Source organism: Paroedura picta, chromosome 1 (genome assembly GCF_049243985.1).
Source record: "Paroedura picta isolate Pp20150507F chromosome 1, Ppicta_v3.0, whole genome shotgun sequence".
In the NCBI taxonomy this organism is placed as follows: domain Eukaryota; kingdom Metazoa; phylum Chordata; class Lepidosauria; order Squamata; family Gekkonidae; genus Paroedura; species Paroedura picta.
The window spans coordinates 191,278,667-191,299,654 of NC_135369.1; positions in this window are offsets into that span (position 1 = coordinate 191,278,667).

The following is a 20,988-nucleotide window of genomic DNA, read 5'->3' on the forward strand; positions in this document are numbered from 1 at the left end:
ATGGAGGTTGGCATCCCTCCTCAGAAGAGCCCTAGAAGTCTCCTGGGGCCAGACAGAGAGCTGGGTCTCACTCTGCCGTCGCAGAACCGCAAACTTGCAGGGGGGAAATATGAGGGAAGGAATATGTCATGGAATCCAAACTCCCGAAAGAACAGAAACACACCTGTCACGTTAAGGAGGCCACTGGATTCTGTGGCTGTTGGGGTGTCCCTTGGGAACCACAGCGATACTCCCAAACTTTCGAGGCCTTGATTTGTGGAAAGCTGTGGGAGGGAGGGAGGGAGGGAGGGAGGGCAGACGTGGACTGGGGGGGGGGGGCAAGCCAGTGTTATGGACCATGCAGTGTAAAATTTACAAGACCACAACAAAGACAGCTAAGCAGCAAGAGGATTTATTTAGGATACATGTTTGCAAGCATGGAGAGAAAGCTAATTGGTGCATTCTCTGAAGTCTGCATCAGTGCAGCTCATTTTTAAGACCTTGATACGTCATCATGAGGTATCCTGACGCTCACTCCCTCACTGTCCCTTTGACCAATCAGGTCAACGACGAAGGGCGTACAATCTGACCTATCACGGATGGCTATATATCTTATTACAATTTTCTCACTCTTTGTTTCAAAGAATACATTCCTTTATATGGAGGGATGCTACTTTCAGGAGCTATCTGCTTTTGACAAACTCAAGGTTACTTTGAGAGACAAAGAAATAACTATACACATAGTGCCACAATGAACTCAAGATACATTCTGACTGACCTAAAAATAAACCATAGACAGACTGTGTCTAAAGTGTGTTCCACAAATCTGTATTTGTGTTCTCAATTGTGTTCCACAAATCTATATAACCTATATCACCAGCCCCAAAAGGCCCCTCCCTCCCTTTAATCCCCCGAAAAAGGAGGACCATGCAACGAAATGCCCAGGAGCCACTTCTGGAGAACCACGAGCAAGAATATTGAGCGTGACTTAGCTGCGGTGGCTATGGAGCCTTAGGCCTCAGCTGGTGGCAGCAGCAGCAGCCACCCCCTACCGGGACCTGTCAGGACCTGGTGACAACATGCAACAGCGCCAGACTTTTCACGGGGAGAGCACAAGAGAGAGAGGGAAGGGGGGAAGCTCAAGACAGACAAACAGGGCAAGGAAGGCAGGCTAGGAGTGGGAAGAAGGAGAAAAAGAAAGGGGTGAGGGCGCAATCTGAAACATTTTTAGGCTTTATTACGTTGCTAATGTTCTCTTTTGATAATATTCTGTTTACATTGGAAGCTTCCTTGAGTTCCCTGAGGCAGAAAGGTGGCTCACAAATGTTTTAAATCCTTATCCATGTTTCCTCTATATATTTGTGAAACAGCCTGGGAGGTGGAAAGTGTCCAGCAGTCCGAGTTGGAATATGGCCAATCAGGGTGCAGCCAGCAATGCATGCTCCACCCTGACTGGCCCTGTCCCTACAGCTCTTGGCCTCCCTCCCTGGACGCTAGCCACGTTCCTCTCAGCTGCGCCAGAGACAGAGACAGACATACAGAGCCCTGCCAGACCGAACATGAGCCAGCCCTGCTTCTCTCCTAAGCATGAGCCCTGATTACCTGCAGTGAGAGGGAGAGAGAGACACAGGGCCGTTCCACACTCATCCAAAATAGCACAATGGTTACAAATTGAAATCGCTACAGTTTTGCCATTATGCACAACGTCGTTGACAATCTGCAACACTCCTGAAAACAATCCGCAAAAAGCGCTTCGTTGTAGTGATCTCAGGGAAATCCCAAAAAGTGGATTCACCCTCCGGAAAGCACTACACTCCTGCAACCAATCTGCAACACTAGCGGGAAAGTTCTGTGCGTTACCATTGTTGCGGTTTCTGCAAAGTCCCTCCCCCTGGCTCTCTCCTCTGATCTTCCGGCGAAGCGATCGCCATTTTTTTTCTCTGAGCGAGCGGAGATCAACGCACCGGCAAGCCTTCGTTTACCCAGCTAGGCTTCCCCGGCTGCAGTCCCTCTGTTTAAAGTCACCAAGCACAAGCAACACAGAGGCCCGTTTGCTGGTTTATTTTCCCTTTATTTTTCACACTATTTTCGGCCGAAAATCGCGCCCGTGAGGGGGGGTATTTTTTTTTCACTCGGGGGGAGAGTGGCAATGATGAAATGGCAGCTCAAACACCACCTGCTAGCTGGATGGGTCTCTGTTGCAACGAATCAACGCAGATTCGTTGCAACATGTGTGTGTTTTTTTTAAACCTTCCTTAAAGGGAAAGGGGCTGTTTGGGAGCATGATAACGGCCGCCCATTGGCTGCTTGACGGCCAGGGGCGGGACACAGCTCGGCAATATCTCTTCCTGGCTAGCGATTTTTGCCGAGACCGGAAACCTGTGGGAAACGATAGAAACGCAACTGGATTCCACTACAAAGGCAGGTATGCATAATGACGAATTCCACTATTTACAGTAGCGATTTTTCATTCCGCAAACAATTTGCAACATGGATTCCGGTGCGGAATGGCAGAAAGAGGTCTGCACCTCCCGGTGCCCCCTGGGTCCTAGCGCCCTTTGCATTCCTGGTTTAAATGGCCGTTCTTGCTAGTCAAATAATGAAATGGGGGCAGTCCAGGATCCATAGAGTGGAAGCAGCAGGGAAGGAGGATACAGTGTCAAACGGGAGGATGGGGTTGCATCTGTGTCAAAACCTGAAAGTTGAAGCCCAGGAAGTTCAGCTCATCTCCAGGCAGTTGAGCTAAAGGGAAAGCTCTTCCCCCTCATAAGGAATACAGGCAGCCAGAGATACCCCTCTGCTAGCACGGTGGTGTCTGCATTTCTGAGGCCAGAGGTCTGCTGCTGGTGACTGAAGTCCCTGTTGTTGTCTGCAAGGCCAAGTCATTGCCTCATAAAAGTGGATCTCCTAGTTCCCCCTGAAGTCTCACTACCTACTCTCCTGTAAAGATAACTGTACTTGAAATTCTGGGCCACTTATGCCTTTGATTTGGTAGGATCTTCCTGGAAAATCCTGATTTTTATTTACCAGGCCAAGCTTGAGAAAAGTCACTTCAGTTCCTATGTCTCTCCAGCCATTTACATTTCACCTTTGACAGTTTCAGAATGTAAATATTCTTTACTTAGATCTCCCTGCACTTTCCAGACTCGCAGGAACCATGCTGCTTTGTCTGTCTTTCTGTCCATGCCCCAAAATACAAACAGTTGCTGGGAAGGGCTGGCCAAAGCCCATAACCCAGGCGGGACCCACCCGCATCACTCCGCCTGCAAACCTCTACCATTGTCTCTACTCTCGCTGCCCAGATGATAATGATCAGCTCGGCAGGCAAAAATGGCTACTTGGGAGGGTGGATTCTGAGGCATCGTACCATTTTAAGGCCCTCCTCCAAACCTCTAGGAATATTTCCAATCCAGGGGTAGCTAACCTCCAGGTGAGGCCTAGAGAGCTCCTGGAATTGCTGCTCATCTCCAGATGATAAAGATCAGATTCCCAGATATAAATGGCTGCTTGGGTGGGCGGACAGGGTTGTTGTGCAGAAGAAACATCTAAGGACTCCCACACAGGTTGTTGTGGAGATGAAACCCTTGAGGCCTACTGCACAGGGTTGTTGTGCAGATGAAACAGGAGGGGAAAGAACATCTGCAACAGCATCCTGTTTCATCTGCACAACAATCTTGTACAGAGAGTTGTGGAGAAGAGACATGCGCGGCTTGGCTGCATCTGCCCTTGAGCGTCGAGGGTGGCCACAGCAGTATTTTAAGTGAGAAGGAGCTTTTCTGTGGCCTCCCTGTCAGCCATCGGTTAGGCAGGAGGGGAAAGCTTTTGCCCCTCAAAGCCAGTTCTCTAGAGGCTGCCGCTGTTACCCACGACATGCTGGCTGTGCAGGACCCCAGCTGACAGAGTGGGAAATGCCAGCCTTAAATCCCCTGTGTAGCTTATGAGTTTCGAAAAAGCAGGATGGCAAGAGATGAGGTTTTTGGGGAAACCAACAGTATCTCCCTGCTTCTTCTTCAACCTTGCACTTGAGAGCCAGCTTGGTGTCGTGGTTAGGAGTGCGGACTTCTAGTCTGGCAAGCCGGCTTTGATTCCCTGCTCCCTCCCAAGCGACCAGCTGGGTGACCTTGGGATTGCCACAGCACTGATAAGGCTTTTCTGACCAAGCAGGAATATCCGGGCTCTCTCAGCCTCACCCTCCTCACAGGGTGTCTGTTGTGGAGAGAGGAATGGGAAGGCGACTGGAAGCCGCTGTGAGACTCCTTTGGGTAGAGAAAAGCGGCATCTAAGAATCAAGTCTTCTTCTTCTTCAGTAATCTCAGGGCTCTCTCATCCTCACCAGGCACGAACTGGGGTGATAAGACCAGGCTGCTCCTCCCCCTCAAATGGCTGCTCCCCCTCTGTTCTTGACAATCTTTTGACATTCCTCTGTCATTTACGAGGTCGATGTCAGCAGCGCTTTTATGCAGTGTTCTTATGAGATCAAGGCTCAGTGGATGTCATCAGATAGTATTTGCACCGCCATTGGATTCAAATCTTTATTATTAGAATGTTTTTCTTGAATTTATATGTATGGTTTTTAAATCTTTGGCCTTAAAGTAGCCCACCTAGCCTCAACCAGGGCCAGAGCCTTCTTGGTCGTGGCTCCCACCTGGTGGAATGAGCTCCCGGAGGAGTTCAGGGCCCTGACAGAGCTAAAACAGTTCCGCAGGGCCTGCAAAAGGGTGCTGTTCCTCCAGGCATTTTGTTGAGACCAGGCGTAACCAACAACATCTGCAGGGGCCCTGCTCCCTCCCTCCCTCCTAAATAGTCCACCCACGCGTTCTGCTCTGGACCTGTCCACATTGTTATAGTTTGCACCTGTGTTACAGTTTAATGTTCGTATTATTACTGTTGTACATAAGTTGTTATGAAAACTATGGTCTCTGTACCGTTTCTATGTTTTATGTAAACCGCCCTGAGCCTCAGGGGAGGGCGGTATATAAATATAAATAAATAGAATTAAATAAACCACCACAACCCAGTATTTCTGGGAGTAACGGTATATGTGATTATAAATAAATACTAATAATACTACTACTAATAAACACAGGCAGGGAGACGCCGGCGAAATGGGGAACAAGTTAGTCCTTTGTTGCTGCAGCCTAGTTCTTGCCTAGCAAAGAGGTAGAGACCTTTCTGGTGAGTCGAGGCGTTCCAAGAACCTCAGACCCTCTCCATTTGAGCATGATAAGCACCTGATCCCCATGGCTTGCACACTTCACCAGAGCATTGAACGTCCTCAAGGCAGACCTGCGCCAAAAGCCAAACCTTCTGTTCACGAGACCCTTGGGTGTGTTGCAGGGAGCTGCAGGGGCTTCACCAGTGTGCTGCAGGGAGATACAGGGGCCAAGCATTCTGCCAGGGGATGAAGGCCTGAAAGTTCTGCTCTATTGCACACATCAGCATAGGATGCTGAGTCTGGTGAGGGATAATTGGGGAAACGCCCCATGAGAGATGCTAGAAACCTTAGAAACTGGAGGGGAAGAGACACTGAAGACAAGAGGGCATTTGGGAACCTTTATACAGAATCAGTTCAACTCCTGGAAGGGGCAGAGAAGGCAGGGCAAATAAAGGAAGAGGCAGGGAGGGCAGGGCAAGTAATGGAAGAGGCAGAGAAGGCAGTGAGGGGTGGGTTGCCTGGAAGGGAAGAGCTCGAGGCCCGCTCTGAGCACTTGAATGGGACCAAAATCGCCCAAAATCCAAACAGAAATCGCATTCTGTGTAGAGGGCAGGGAGTGAATCGATCTGGGGTTGGAATAAAAGCTCCGTGCAGTTTACACCTAGGTGGTCCACAGCACCAGCCCCCTGGTTATATGGAAAACTCAAGTTTCTTGAGCTATTTACAACCAGACAGATCAATGCACACTCCCTCCAGCCCACCCCGTGGACTCCAACCACAGCAGGAAATTAAAGGGACGAGTCAACTCTCTCCCTCCACTGCCTGCTGGAGGGCAGAGGCTCCTGGGGACCCCTGCCTGCCTGCCTGCCTGCCAGGCTCCCTGCCCACCGGCTTGGTGGCTGCTTCTCCTGGGGTCAGGCCAGGCCCTGTCCCTCTGCCCTCTCTGCAGAGCAGATCTGCCCCCTTCTCCCTTGGGGACCCTGGAGAGACTGTCCCCCCTCCCAGGAGGTCTGGAGCCTAAATGCCCACATGCTCCTCCCCCTGGTGGAGCCTGACTCCTCCCTTCCCATTGGGGCATGTGACCCTCTCCCTTCCCTGAGGCTCCTGGGAAGTGTAGGCAATCACATCCTATCCCCCCCCCCCCCCCGCCCAGCAGCCTTTTGAACCTGCAGGCCCAGGGCAGCCATTTCAGGGCACCCATCCCCCTCCAGGCCTCCTTTGGCCCAATGGTGCTTCCTTTAGGAAGAGCGTCGGCACTGCAAAGCCCACCCCTGGAAGGAAGCCTTGCTGGTCTTCCAGGGGCCTGCTGGGACTCCATTTTGCCCAGCATGGTGGCTGTTATGCAGCAGACCCACGTTGGGGCCTTCTGTGTGAGACGGAAGGAAAGGCGTTTCTTATTAATGCTTCTCGGGAGCCAGACTGCCCACTTCTCTCCCGGGAGTCTCCTGCCTTGTCCCGTCTCAGCCTCTCTGCCCTGTGGCTGGCCATGCAGAGGAACTGGCTGGCCCCTGTAGAAGGGGAAACTGGACTGGAGGAACCCTCCCTGGCCTACCCAGCAGGGCTCTTCTGATACTCTTATGAAGGCCTCGGCCTCTCTGCCCTGTGGCTGGCCATGCAGAGGAACTGGCTGGCCCCTGTAGAAGGGGAAACTGGACTGGAGGAACCCTCCCTGGCCTACCCAGCAGGGCTCTTCTGATACTCTTATGAAGGCCTTGGCCTCTCTGCCCTGTGGCTGGCCCTGCAGAGGAACTGGCTGGCCCCTGGGTGACACGGGAGGCTGGACTGGATGGACCCTCCCTGGCCTACCCAGCAGGGCTCTTCTGATACTCTTATGAAGGCCTCGGCCTCTCTGCCCTGTGGCTGGCACAGCAGAGGAACTGGCTGGCCCCTGTAGAAGGGGAAACTGGACTGGAGGAACCCTCCCTGGCCTACCCAGCAGGGCTCTTCTGATACTCTTATGAAGGCCTCGGCCTCTCTGCCCTGTGGCTGGCACAGCAGAGGAACTGGCTGGCCCCTGTAGAAGGGGAAACTGGACTGGAGGAACCCTCCCTGGCCTACCCAGCAGGGCTCTTCTGATATGAAGGCCTTAGCCTCTCTGCCCTGTGGCTGGCCCAGCAGAGGAACTGGCTGTCCCCTGGGTGAGACGGGAGGCTGGACTGGAGGGACCCTCCCTGGTCTGACCCAGCAGGGCTCTTCTGAGGGTCTTCTCAGGGGAAGGCCTCGGCCTCTCTGCCCTGTGGCTGGCCCCTGTAGAAGGGTAGGCTGGACTGGAGGAACCCTCCCTGGCCTACCCAGCAGGGCTGATACTCTTATGAAGGCCTTGGCCTCACAGCCCTGTGGCTGGCCCTGCAGAGGAACTGGCTGGCCCTGTAGAAGGGGAAACTGGACTGGAGGGACCCTCCCTGGTCTACCCAGCAGGGCTCTTCTGAGGGTCTTCTCAGGGGAAGGCCTCAGCCTCTCTGCCCTGTGGCTGGCCCTGCAGAGGATCTGGCTGGCCCCTGGGTGGAGGGACCCTCCCTGGTCTGGAGGGACCCTCCCTGGACTGGAGGCTGGACTGGAGGGACCCTCCCTGGTCTGACCCAGCAGGGCTCTTCTGAGGGTCTTCTCAGGGGAAGGCCTCGGCCTCTCTGCCCTGTGGCTGGCCCCTGTAGAAGGGTAGGCTGGACTGGAGGGACCCTCCCTGGCCTACCCAGCAGGGCTGATACTCTTATGAAGGCCTTAGCCTCACAGCCCTGTGGCTGGCCCTGCAGAGGAACTGGCTGGCCCCAGTAGAAGGGGAAACTGGACTGGAGGGACCCTCCCTGGCCTACCCAGCAGGGCTCTTCTGATACTCTTATGAAGGCCTTGGAACCTCCCTGGTCTGACCCAGCAGGGCTCTTCTGAGGGTCTTTTCAGGGGAAGGCCTCAGCCTCTCTGCCCCATGGCTGGCCCTGAAGAGGAACTGGCTGGCCCCTGGGTGAGACGAGAGGCTGGACTGGAGGGACCCAGTCAGGGGAAGATGCAGAGAAAGCAGAAAGGCTTAGTGCCTCTTTTTCATCTGGTTTTTTCCCACAGGTCAAAGGGTTTAGGCACATCTAGAGATGGCAGTAGCCAACGGATAGTATCTGGGTGGCAGGTTAACATGGATAGAGAGGTTGTCGAGAGGCATTTAGCTGCACTGGATGAGTTCAAATCCCCTGGGCCGGATGAAATGCACGCGAGAGTGCTCAAAAAACTTTCCAGAGAACTTACAGACCCCTTGTATATCATCTTCGGGACCTCTTTAAGGACTGGAGATGTCCCGGAGGACTGGAAGAGAGCAAACGTTATTCCGATCTCCAAAAAAGGGAGGAAGGATGACCTAGGAAACTACAGACCAGTGAGTCTGACCTCTGTTGTGGGGAAGATAATGGAGCAGATATTAAAGGGAGCGATCTGCAAACATCTGGAGGACAATTTGGTGATCCAAGGAAGTCAGCATGGATTTGTCTCCAAAGGGTCCTGCCAGACCAACCTGGTTTCCTTTTTTGAACAAGTAACAGGTTTGCTGGATCATGGAAATTCGGTTGATGTAATTGACTTGGATTTTAGTAAAGCTTTTGACAAGGTTCCCCATGATGTTCTGATGGATAAGTTGAAGGACTGTAATCTGGATTTTCAGATAGTTAGGTGGATATGGAATTGGTTAGAGAACCGCACTCAAAGAGTTGTTGTCAATGGTGTTTCATCAGACTGGAGAGAGGTGAGTAGCGGGGTACCTCAAGGCTCGGTGCTCGGCCCAGTACTTTTTAACATATTTATTAATGATCTAGATGAGGGGGTAGAGGGACTACTCATCATGTTTGCAGATGACACCAAATTGGGAAGACTGGCAAATACTCCGGAAGATAGAGACAGAGTTCAACGAGATCTGAACATAATGGAAAAATGGGCAAATGAGAACAAGATGCAATTTAATAAAGGTAAGTGTAAAGTTCTGCATCTGGGTCAGAAAAATGAAAAGTATGCCTACTGGATGGGGGATATGCTTCTAGGTAACACTGTGTGTGAACGAGACCTTAGGGTACTTGTGGATTGTATACTAAACATGAGCAGGCAGTGTGATGCAGCGGTAAAAAAGGCAAATGCCATTTTGGGCTGTATCAACAGGGGTATCACATCAAAATCACAAGATGTCATAGTCCCATTGTATACGGCACTGGTCAGACCACACCTGGAGTACTGTGTGCAGTTCTGGAGGCCTCACTTCAAGAAGGACGTAGATAAAATTGAAAGGGTACAAAGGAGAGCGACGAAGATGATCTGGGGCCAAGGGACTAAGCCCTATGAAGATAGGTTGAGGGACTTGGGAATGTTCAGCCTGGAGAAAAGGAGGCTGAGAGGGGACATGATAGCCAAGTATTTGAAAGGTTGTCACTTGGTGGAGGGCAGGATGCTGTTTCTGTTGGCTGCAGAGGAGAGGACACGCAGTAATGGGTTTAAACTTCAAGTAGAACGATATAGGCTAGATATCAGGAAAAAAATGTCACAGTCAGAGTAGTTCAGCTGTGGAATAGGCTGCGTAAGGAGGTAGTGAGCTCCCCCTCACTGGAAGTCTTCAAGCAAAGGTTGGATACACACTTTTCTTGGATGCTTTAGGATGCTTAGGGCTGATCCTACGTTGAGCAGGGGGTTGGACTAGATGGCCTGTGTGGCCCCTTCCAACTCTATGATTCTATGATTCTACGACCCTTCCTGGCCTGACCCAGCAGTGCTCTTCTAGGATCCTTATCAGGGGAAGGCCTCAGCCTCTCTGCCCTGTGGCTGGCCCTGAGGAGGAACTGGTTGTCCCCTGTGTGAGACGAGAGGCTGGACTGGAGGGACCCTCCCTGGCCTGACCCAGCAGGGCTGTCCTTATGAAGGCCTCAGCCTCTCTGCCCTGTGGCTGGCCCTGCAGAGGAACTGGCTGACCCCTGTGGGAGGGGAGGCTGGAGTGGATGGACCCTCCCTGGTCTGACCCAGCAGGGCTCTCCTGAGGTCCTTCTCAGGGGAAGTCCTCTATCCCTTTGTAACAAAATCACGTCCTCCTTTCCTGCTTTCCAGGAGTGCCAGGATCTAAGCATCCTTTTCCACCTGTTCACTGGGGCCGCCAAAAATGTCTTGCCCCCCTTTGTGGCCAGGCATGGAATTGGCCAGGTAGTGACCGATTTTGCCCCTCTCCGTGTTCCCAGGCAGTGGCTGCACGATGTCCGCGAGAGGCTCCCGACAGATGTGCCGTTGGTTCGGGTAGGAGAAGGAGGACAAGAAAACCTGCGTTTTCATACCGTGGCTTTCTCTACCCGAAGGAGTCTCAGAGCGGCTTGCAAGCCCCTTCCCCTGCCTCTCCCTGCAATAGACACCTTGTGAGGGAGGTGGGGCTGAGAACAGTGCCTAGCCCAGCTCGCTGCAGAACAGAACTGGTGCAGTGGGATTGCCACTGTATGAACATTTTGTCAAATTGTTTGTCTTGCCACCCGTTGTTCACTGCTGTGCATATATCACCTGACGTGTCCACTCTGTGCTTCATGCATCTCAAGATTCCCGTAAGACTCGCGACCACATTAAATATTCTAGCGTGGGATGTGTTTGGTAGCACCACGGACACAGCGGCATTAAAGAGGAAGCCGTGTGCACAAAAAGCCAAGCTCTAGAGCCGTAAAACATCAAAGCATGGGAATGATTGCAGGAGGCGATGAAAACGGCTTCCCTTGGTGCCTAAAACGCCAAGGAACAGCTGCCAAGTGAGCCTGCAGCTGATGAGCCCCCCCCCCCCCCCCCCCGAAGGAGGTCCTGGCTGTTTCAGCCGCCCTTCTTGCCTTTGAAGAGGAGGCACACCAAGGGAAGGATCGGATGTCGGTTTGCACACTTGGAATGGGCCATGTAGGCAAAGCTGATTTTGGGGGTCTTGAGGAGTCACGTTTAGCCATTCGGAATCGCAGGTGTCTGAGGAAGTTAGCCGTGACTCACAGAAGGTCTTCCCTGCCACAGTTTTGGTTAGCCTGCAGGGGGTTGCTGGAGTCGTGTTTTCTGCCGACTCAGACTTAACGCAGTGACATCTTTTTTTTAAAAAAAGCTTGATATGGGGAAGGTGGGGGGCGGTTCAGCAGCCTTCCTTCCTTCCTTCCTTCCTTCCTTCCTTCCTTCCTTCCTTCCTTCCTTCCTTCCTTCCTTCCTCCCTCCCTCCCTCCCTCCCTCCCTCCCTCCCTCCCTCCCTCCCTCCCTCCCTCCCTCCTTCCTTCCTTCCTTCCTTCCTTCCTTCCTTCCTTCCTTCCTTCCTTCCTTCCTTCCTTCCTTCCTTCCACTCCCGAAAAGGCTCGTGGCGGATTACAATATACATAAAATCCCCAATAAAATTAACGCCTAAAACTATAAAATGCACCGCAATCCAACACAAATCCCCCCAAAAAAGGAGGTGAAAAAATCGACTGAAAGCCCCCCCGCTATCCCCTCCGGGGGTGGACAAAGGGGGTTATTGATCTTGCTCCGCCAACAGAGTGACTGAGGAGCTGACTCAGAGCTGTGCCCTTGAAACCTTCCAGAGAAGGTCACGGGATCTGTCTCCCATTCCCCTTCCCAGGTTGACGCGCACAACATTGTCCCTTGCTGGGTGGCGTCTGACAAGCAGGAGCATGGCGCCCGGCGTGTTTGGCGGAAGATTCATGACCAGCTGGCGGAGTTTCTGACCGAATTCCCACCAGTCGTGAAGCACCCTCACCCCGGACCCGTCCAGGCAGAGGTAACCGTCCCCTCTGGGTCTGGGAAACGGGTGGGTTGTGTGTGATTGCTGCTGTCATGGCCAACTCATGCCGACCCTGCAGGGTTTGCATGGCATGAAATGAACCGAGGGGGCTGGCCCTTGTCTGCCACTGGACTTCCTTGGTAGTCTCCCTCCCAAGTGGTGCTGATCCTGTGGACTCAGGCAGATGGTGAGTGGGTGGGCAGAAGGGATTGTGTCTGAGCTTGGCTCTCGTGGCCCTTTCTTGCATCCCCAGGGAAATGCTGATCACCACTTTGGTGTCGAGAAGTGGATTTCCTCTGGGCCAGACTGGCCAAGGAATTCTGTTTTTTGGCTGGGGAGTGGGGGGCCTATCATGTAATTGGGGTCATTGAGGGTGGGCAGGTGGTTGTGAGTTCCCTGCAATCTGCAGGGGGTTGGACTAGATGACCCTGGAGGTAACTTCCAGATCCATACTGCTACTAACCAGGGGCAATCCTAGTATGCAGAGGGGCGTTTGGCCTAATAGTAGCGTGCTGCCAAGTCAGAGCAGGCTGACGGCACAGTCCGGTTCGTTTCAGAGGCCAGTGATTTTCAGAGGTGGCTTGCCATCGCTGGCCTCTGCTGAGCAGCTCCCATGGTGGTCTCCCTCCCAAATACTGACCAGGGCTGGCTCTGCTTAGCTTTCAGGATCTGACCAGCTCAGGCTCCTCTGGGCTGAACAGGGTGGGGAACTGAAATTTTTAGGTTTGCACCTTCCATGAAGCGATAGGCTTGTCAACTAAAGTCTCAGAGACCATCCAGTCCAGCCCTCCACCTTCTCAGGGATTTAAAATCACTCACTCCTGACAGGTGCTCATCCAATCTCCTCCTAAAAATTTCCGACAAAGGAGACTCCAGCACCTTCCAAAGCAGCATAGCCTATTTGGGATAGCCCTCACCCTTGGAAAACGCTTCCTAATGTTTCAGTGGAACTTCCTTTCTTGTTATTTGAATCCATGGCTCCTAGTCCTGGTTGCTAAAACAAGCTGGTTCCCTCTTTGACAGGTCTAGCTCTTGCATAGTTAAACACAGTTACGCTATCACCCCTTGTCCTCCTCTAGAAGGCCTTGGACTCTCTGCCCTGTTGCTGGCCCTCCAGATGTACTGGTAGGCCCCTGTGCGAGATAGAAGACTGGGCAAGATGGGCCCCTGGCCTGATCCAACAAGGCTCTTCTGAGGTTTGGAGGGGGGGCTCGGGAGAGTGCAAGTAAAAAAGCACTTCTGCTTTCTTCCTTCTACACTCAATATCCAACCACAGATTGATTAAAATAATAACAAAAAGAATTAATTTGGATCTTTGATGCGAAAAGGCTGCCCTGCAGAGCGGACTGTTGTACAGTTTTACACTTAGGAAGTGCTCTGGGACACCAAAGGGCTTCTCTGTGTGGCTGAAAGAAGTCTTTTTAGGATGCTGTCTAGATTTGCCATAGCTTTCCTCCCCAGGAGCAAGTGTCTTTTAATTTCTTTGCTGCAGTCCCCATCTGCAGTGATCTTGGAGCCCAGGAAAATAAGATCTGTCACTATCTCCATTTCTTCCCCATCGATTTGCCAGGAATTGAGAGGGCCAGATGTCATGATCCTTGTTTTCTTGATGTTGAGTTTCAAGCCAACTTTTGCACTCTCCTCCTTCACCCGCATCAAAAGGCTCTTTAGTTCCTCTTCACTTTCTGCCATTAGAGTGGTATCATCTGCATATCTGAGGCTGTTGATATTTCTCCCTGCAATCTTGATCCCAATCTGTGACTCCTCTAATCCCGCCTTTCTCATGATGTGCTCCGCATACAAGTTAAATAGGCAAGGTGACATTATACAGCCTTGCCGAACTCCTTTCTCAATTTTGAACCGATCAGTGATTCCATGTTCAGTTCTCACTGTTGCTTCTTTACTTGCATATAAGTTTCTCAAGAGACAAATAAGATGCTCTGGTATTCCCATCTCTATAAGAACTGGCCACAATTTGTTGTGCTCCACACAATCAAAGGCTTTTGCATAGTCAATGAAGCAGAAGTAGATGTTCTTCTGGAACTCCCTAGCTTTCTCCATGATCCAGCGTATGTTGGCAATTTGATCTCTAGTTCCGCTGCCTCTTCGAAATCCTGCCTGTACTTCTGGAAGTTCTCGGTCCACATATTGCTGGAGCCTAGCTTGTAGGATTTTGATCATAACTTTGCTACCATGAGAAATGAGTGCAATGGTGCGGTAGTTTGAACATTCTTTGGCATTGCCCTTCTTTGGGATTGGAATGTAAACGGACTTTTTCAAATCCTGTGGCCATTGTTGAGTTTTCCAAATGTGCTGGCATATTGAGTGTAGCACTTTTACTGCATCGTCTTTTAAGTTTTTGAATAGTTCAACTGGAATGCTGTCACCACCACTAGCTTTATTGTTGCTCAGACTTCCTAAGGGCCATTTGACTTCACATTGCAGGATGTCTGGCTCCAGGTCAGTAACTACCCCATTGTGGTTATCAGGGACGTTAAGCTCGCTCTTGTATAGTTCTTCTGTATAATTTTGCCACCTTTTAAAAATCTCTTCTGCTTCTGTGAGGTCCCTACAATTTTGGTCCATTATCATACCCATCTTTGCATGAAACGTTCTCTTCATATCTCCAATTTTCTTGAAAAGATCTCTGGTATTCCCCATTCTATTGTTTTCTATTTGTTTGCACTTTTCATTTAAGAAGGCATTCTTACCTCTTCTTAGCTATTCTCTGGAATTCTGCATTCAATTGGGTGTATCTTTCTCTTTCTCCCTTGCCTTCCCTTCTCTCCTTAGCTATTTGTAAAGCTTCCTCAGACAGCCATTTTGATTTCTTGCATTTCTTTTTCTTTGGGTTGGTTTTAGTTGCTACCTCTTGTACAATATTGCGAACCTCCGTCCATAGTTCTTCAGGCACTCTGTCTATCAGATCTAATTCCTTAAATCTATTTGTCACCTCTACTGTATATTCGTCGGGGATATGATTTAGTTCATACCTGAGTGGCCACGTGCTTTTCCCTACTTTCTTCAATTTAAGCCTAAATTTTGCAACAAGAAGCTCATGATCTGAACCACAATCAGCTCCTGGTCTTGTTTTTATTGACTGTATAGAACTTCTCCATCTTTGGCTGCAGAGCACATAGTCAATCTGATTTCTGTGTTGACAATCTGGTGATGTCCATGTGTAGAGTCATCTCTTGGGTTGTGGGAAAAGACTGTTTGCTATGACCATTGTATTCTCTTGACAAAATTCTACCAAACTGTGCCCTGCTTCATCTTGTACTCCAAGGCCAAACATGCCTGTTATCCTGGTTAGAATAATAGAATCATAGAATCATAGAGTTGGAAGGGGCCATACAGGCCATCTAGTCCAACCCCCTGCTCAACGTAGGATCAGCCCTAAGCATCCTAAAGCATCCAAGAAAAGTGTGCATCCAACCTTTGCTTGAAGACTGTCAGTGAGGGGGAGCTCACCACCTCCTTACGCAGCCTATTCCACTGCTGAACTACTCTGACTGTGAACATTTTTTTCCTGATATCTAGCCTATATCGTTATACTTGAAGTTTAAACCCATTACTGCGTGTCCTGTCCTCTGCAGCCAACAGAAACAGCATCCTGCCATCCTCCAAGTGACAACCTTTCAAATACTTAAAGAGGGCTATCATGTCCCCTCTCAACCTCCTTTTCTCCAGGCTGAACATTCCCAAGTCCCTCAACCGATCTTCATAGGGCTTGGTCCCTTGGCCCCAGATAATCTTCGTCGCTCTCCTCTGTACCCTTTCAATTTTATCTACTTCCTTCTTGAAGTGAGGCCTCCAGAACTGCACACAGTACTCCAGGTGTGGTCTGACCAGTGCCATATACAATGGGACTATGACATTTTGTGATTTTGATGTGATGCCCGTGTTGATACAGCCAAAATGGCATTTGCCTTTTTTACCGCTGCATCACACTTCCTGCTCATGTTTAGTTTACAATCCACAAGTACCCCAAGGTTTCGTTCACACACAGTGTTACCTAGAAGCGTATCCCCCATCCAGTAGGCATGTTTTTCATTTTTCTGACCCAGATGCAGAACTTTACATTTATCTTTATTAAATTGCATCTTGTTCTCATTTGCCCATTTTTCAATTGTGTTCAGATCTCGTTGAACTCTGTCTCTATCTTCCGGAGTATTTGCCAGTCCTCCCAATTTGGTGTCATCTGCAAACTTGATGAGTAGTCCCTCCACCCCCTTATCTAGATCATTAATACATATGTTAAAAAGTACCGGGCCGAGCACCGAGCCCTGAGGTACCCCGCTACTTACCTCTCTCCAGTCTGATGAAACACCATTGACAACAACTCTTTGAGTGCGGGTCTCTAACCAATTCCCTATCCACCTAACTATCTGAAAGTTCAGATTGCAGTCCTTCAATTTATCCATCAGAACATCATGGGGAACCTTGTTAAAAGCTTTACTAAAATCCAAGTAAATGACATCAAATGAATTTCCCCAATCCAGCAAACCTGTTACTTTGGTGAAAAAAGGAAACCAGGTTGGTCTGACAGGACCTGTTGGAGACAAATCCATGCTGACTTCCTTGGATCACCAAATTGTCCTCCAGATGTTTGCAGATCGCTCCCTTTAATATCTGCTCCATTATCTTCCCCACAACAGAGGTCAGACTCACTGGTCTGTAGTTTCCCGGGTCATCCTTCCTCCCTTTTTTGAAGATCGGAATAACGTTTGCTCTCTTCCAGTCCTCCGGGACATCTCCAGTCCTTAAAGAGGTCCCGAAGATGATATACAAGGGGTCTGTAAGTTCTCTGGAAAGTTTTTTGAGCACTCTCGCGTGCATTTCATCCGGCCCAGGGGATTTGAACTCATCCAGTGCAGCTAAATGCCTCTCGACAACCTCTCTATCCATGTTAACCTGCCACCCAGACACTATCCTTTGGCTACGGCCATCTCTAGATGTGCCTAAACACTTTGACCTGTGGGAAAAAACAGATGTAAAATAGGCACTAAGCCTTTCTGCTTTCTCTGCATCCTCCGTTAGAGTTTGTCCATCCACACCCAACAGTGGGCCTATTGCCTCCTTTACTTTACGTTTGCTCCTCACATAACTGAAAAATCTTTTCTTCTTACAATGGGCTTCCCTGGCCAATCTTAGCTCACTCTCAGTTTTGGCCTTTCTGATGATTGATGATTCTTACTCTCTTACTGATTATGAAGGCTACTCCATTTCTTCTGCAAGATTCTTGTCCACAACAGTATAACTGGTGGTCATTTGAATTAAATTCACCCATTCCTGTCCATTTGAGTTCACTGATTCCTAAAATGTCGATGTTCAGTCTTGTCATCTCTTGTTTAACCACGTCCAGCTTGCCTTGATTCATGGATCTGGCGTTCCAGGTTCCTATGGAATAAAAATCTTTACAGCATCGGACTGTCTTTTCGCCACCAGTTACTTCCATAACTGAGCGTCCTTTCGGCTTTGGCCCAGTCGCTTCATTCATTCTGGCGCTACTCGTACTAGCCGTCTGCTCATCCCCAGTAGCATATTGGACACCTTCCGACCTGAGGGGCTCATCTTCCGGCGTCATATCATTTTGCCTTTTGGAACTGTCCATTGGGTTTTCATGGCAAAGATACTGGAGTGGTTTGCCATTTCCTTCTCCAGTGGATCACCTTTTGTCAGAGCTCTCCACTATGATCTGTCCATTTTGGGTGGCCCTGCACGGCATAGCTCATAGCTTCACTGAGCTCCGCAAGCCCCCTTGCCATGACAAGGCAGCGATCCTTGTCAGCTTAGGGTCAGGTCAGCTTAGGGTCTATCTAAAAAATAAAAAAATGGTTGCTGGTGGGAGGTTTTATATGTTGCAAGGTTTCCTTAGAAACAGGTGTTAGGGCAGTTAGTGGTAGGGCCTCAAATGTCCCTGTCTCTTAGATTAGAAGAAACAGTTTGTCCAAGGGAACATGAGTGGCAAGAGGGAAGGTCAAGCTAGGGGCCCTGGGGGAAAGGCCCAACGGAAAACTAGAGGGGTGGAGGGGACTGAGAGGGGGAAGGAAGCGTCCTTCCCCCCACCTGAGAAGAGGCCTGTCTTGGGTCGACCTTCCACCATTCCGACCTCTGGCCGACCCAAGACCTCTGGCCGGAGTGGTGCAGTAAAGAGTGTCCACAAGGGTCTCTTTATTGAGGCGGCTGCCGGGGCGCCCCCTTCTAAGGTGCGTCAGGCAGAGGTCTTTGCTGGCACTTCTGCGGGGCCAGCTGATCAGGCAGCCCCTCATGTCGCTCCTTATGCTAGTGAGGCATTGGGGCATCAGGAGGAGTTACCTGATCTCTCCCTTGGGGTGAGCCTTGGGGACATGACTGGCTTGTCCTTCATGTTCCCAAGCATCACCACAGGGGTGCAGAGATACCTTTCTCCTCCAGGATCCAGCAGGCTTCAGTTGGGGGGGGGCAGGAGCAGATGGAAGAGGTGGTGCAAGAGGGAGAGATGGAGGTGGCACCCCCTGCCCCGCCATCTCGACCCCTTTCCTCTCTCTCACCTCCTTCTGTCCCCACCTCAGGACACGGTGTGTCCGGCCCGAGCTCCTCACAGGAGGCAGCTCAGAGGACTTCGCAGGCTGCGAGCCAGCCTGCATCGTCCAAAGGCTCCAAAGTCTGGAATTACTTCCAGACAGTGGAGGGAACCCACCTAGCAGAGTGCCAGCTCTGCAGGCAGAGGGTTAGTCATGGAAGGCAGGAGCGTCACTACACGACTAGCGGCCTCATGAACCACCTGAAGAGGCACCACCAGGCTGTCCTGCTTCAGGGGGAGAGACAGGCTGGCAGTGGGGTACCTGCGCAGGCACAACCTACCAGCACGGGGCTGGAGAGTCTCCCCGGGACCTCCACCTCGAGAGCTCTCCCTAAGAGTTCTGCTCAGGGGGCGGGTGGAGTTAGAGGGAGGCAAGCGACCATGGTGGAGATGCTTGCCCCGGCTGGCAGCGGCATGCCAAAAGGAGGGTTTGAGGCAGGGTGTAGGGCCGCGAACCATGACCTAGCTGTGCTCATGGCTGTGGGTGGGTACCCCTTTCGTCTGGCTTCGCTTCGCGCCTCCTGATTGGGCCCTCCGCTTGTCAGTCCAGGGGAAGGGGCCTATCGGCATCCTTCCTCATCCCGGACAGGGCTTTTGGGGCCCTTACTGCTTTATTTAGTCCGCGGTGTTGCGGCACCGCAGGGCGGTTTAAAGATAAAGATTCTCAGTCAAAAGGGACATCAGAGTTTCTAAATGCGAACTTTACCTGCCTAGGTCTTTAGCAGGGCAAGATCAAGCATCTTGTGTCATCTGCAAAAGTCAAACTGCAGGCTGGGACAACTTCAGCTTTTCTTGAGGCCATGCTGGGAAAGGAAGAGGATCTTAAACACTCCAACATCCACTGGGTTTTGCAACTAAGAGTTACAAATCCTTTGCTTTGTGATTAACGTTTTAAAAGAATGAGAAAAAGAAGAGGCTGATTTTTTTTTAAGAATGTGCATTTTCTCCCTTGAAATGTTCATAACAAAGCAGGGAAGCTGGTTTCAAATGGCAAAAAAATAGTATGGCATTTGAACAGTTAAACTCCAATGCCCGTGTGGCTATGAGGCAGACTGAGTCGGCTTGAGCCTGCAGCTTGCAATTTTATGAAACAAACACCATTTTCACCTCCCTAGTTAGCACCCCCACTCTGAATGTATGTTTTCCAAACAGCCCAGCTTGTTCAGTAGAATCATACCTCCTTCCAAAGGATGGTTAAGGTGGAAGCCGGGCTGCCGAAAGACACAGTAGGCTAAAGTTACCAACTCCATGTTGATTTTTGGTGTGGAGCCTGAGAACAGTGGAGTTTACGGAGGGGATTTAATGCCCTAGAGCTGTAGCCCCCAACCTTTTTATCACCGCTGGACAATTTTACTGAGGCCTGGGGGGGGGTCTTTTGCTGAGGGAAATCGCCGCTGTCTGAGCCCGTGCTCCTCTTGCTTTCCCGCTGCTTCCCCTGACTTCCCGCAGCCTGCTGGGGGCGCTGCCAGCAGCAGCTGTGCAGTGCCACGCCAAGGGGGTGCCCCAGCCATGGCAGCCACAGGAGAGCACCAAAGGTGAGCTGGCAGCAGAGTGGCAGGGCAGCCCCCAAGGCAGCAGCCGGGGAGGAGGACGAGGAGGAGCCGTAGCCTGGTACCGACTGATCCACGGACCGGTCCTGGTCCCCAGACCAAGGGTTGGGGATCACTGCCCTAGAGTCCACCATCCAAAGCAGCCATCTCCTCTAGGGGAACCAACCTTTCATCTAGAGAGCGATTGTAATTCCAGCTGGTGCTTGGCAAGTATTTCCCTAGACCGCCTACAAAGATTTCCTCTGAGTCTCTCATTGCTTGGCCCAAGCTTCAACCAAACATTCGCTAAAAGCAAATCAATCAATCGATTGATAGATTGATAGACAGACAGTTTTGCTTGCACCCTGGAATATGACCCCCAACCTCATTGATGGCTCTGGATGAAAGTGGAGAAATTCAGCTCCTCTGCTGCTAATCTAGCCTCGCTCAACTTTTACCCTTGAGAAACCCTGGAAACATCCTTCAGGCTTCGAGAAACCCCACAATTCTGCGATTGTGCAGAATATGGCTATGATTGCTATGGACACAGCCACCTAGGTCCCCTCCCCTCCCCACCCTCTCCAGGCCCATCATTGGCCATTTTGGGAAGGGGAATAGGTCAACATGACCAAATATGGTCATTCTCGAAGCAACTTTTCATCAATGGCTCTTACAAGCAATGCCTGTTTGTATCCCTTAAACTGAATATTACAATATGTTTCACCCATGAATATCCAGTTGCCCCATCTAGGTCCCTGCATTTCACAATAGCTTCATCTAGCCTCCAGCTTGTTCGTTGCGGAATAACACAGCCTAAGTACAATTTGAACAGACATACACACAAATCCAAATCCTTTATTGGCATATAAAATCAGTGTTACAGTTGGAAGTGGAATAAATAGACATAAAGGAAAAATTAGGTTAAAAAAACAAGGTAAACACATAAAGTCCACAAAGGAATGGGTAAATATATAGTCAATTGCCCTTAACAACAGTCTTGGCTGGGGTTGGGTTCTCTGGCGCA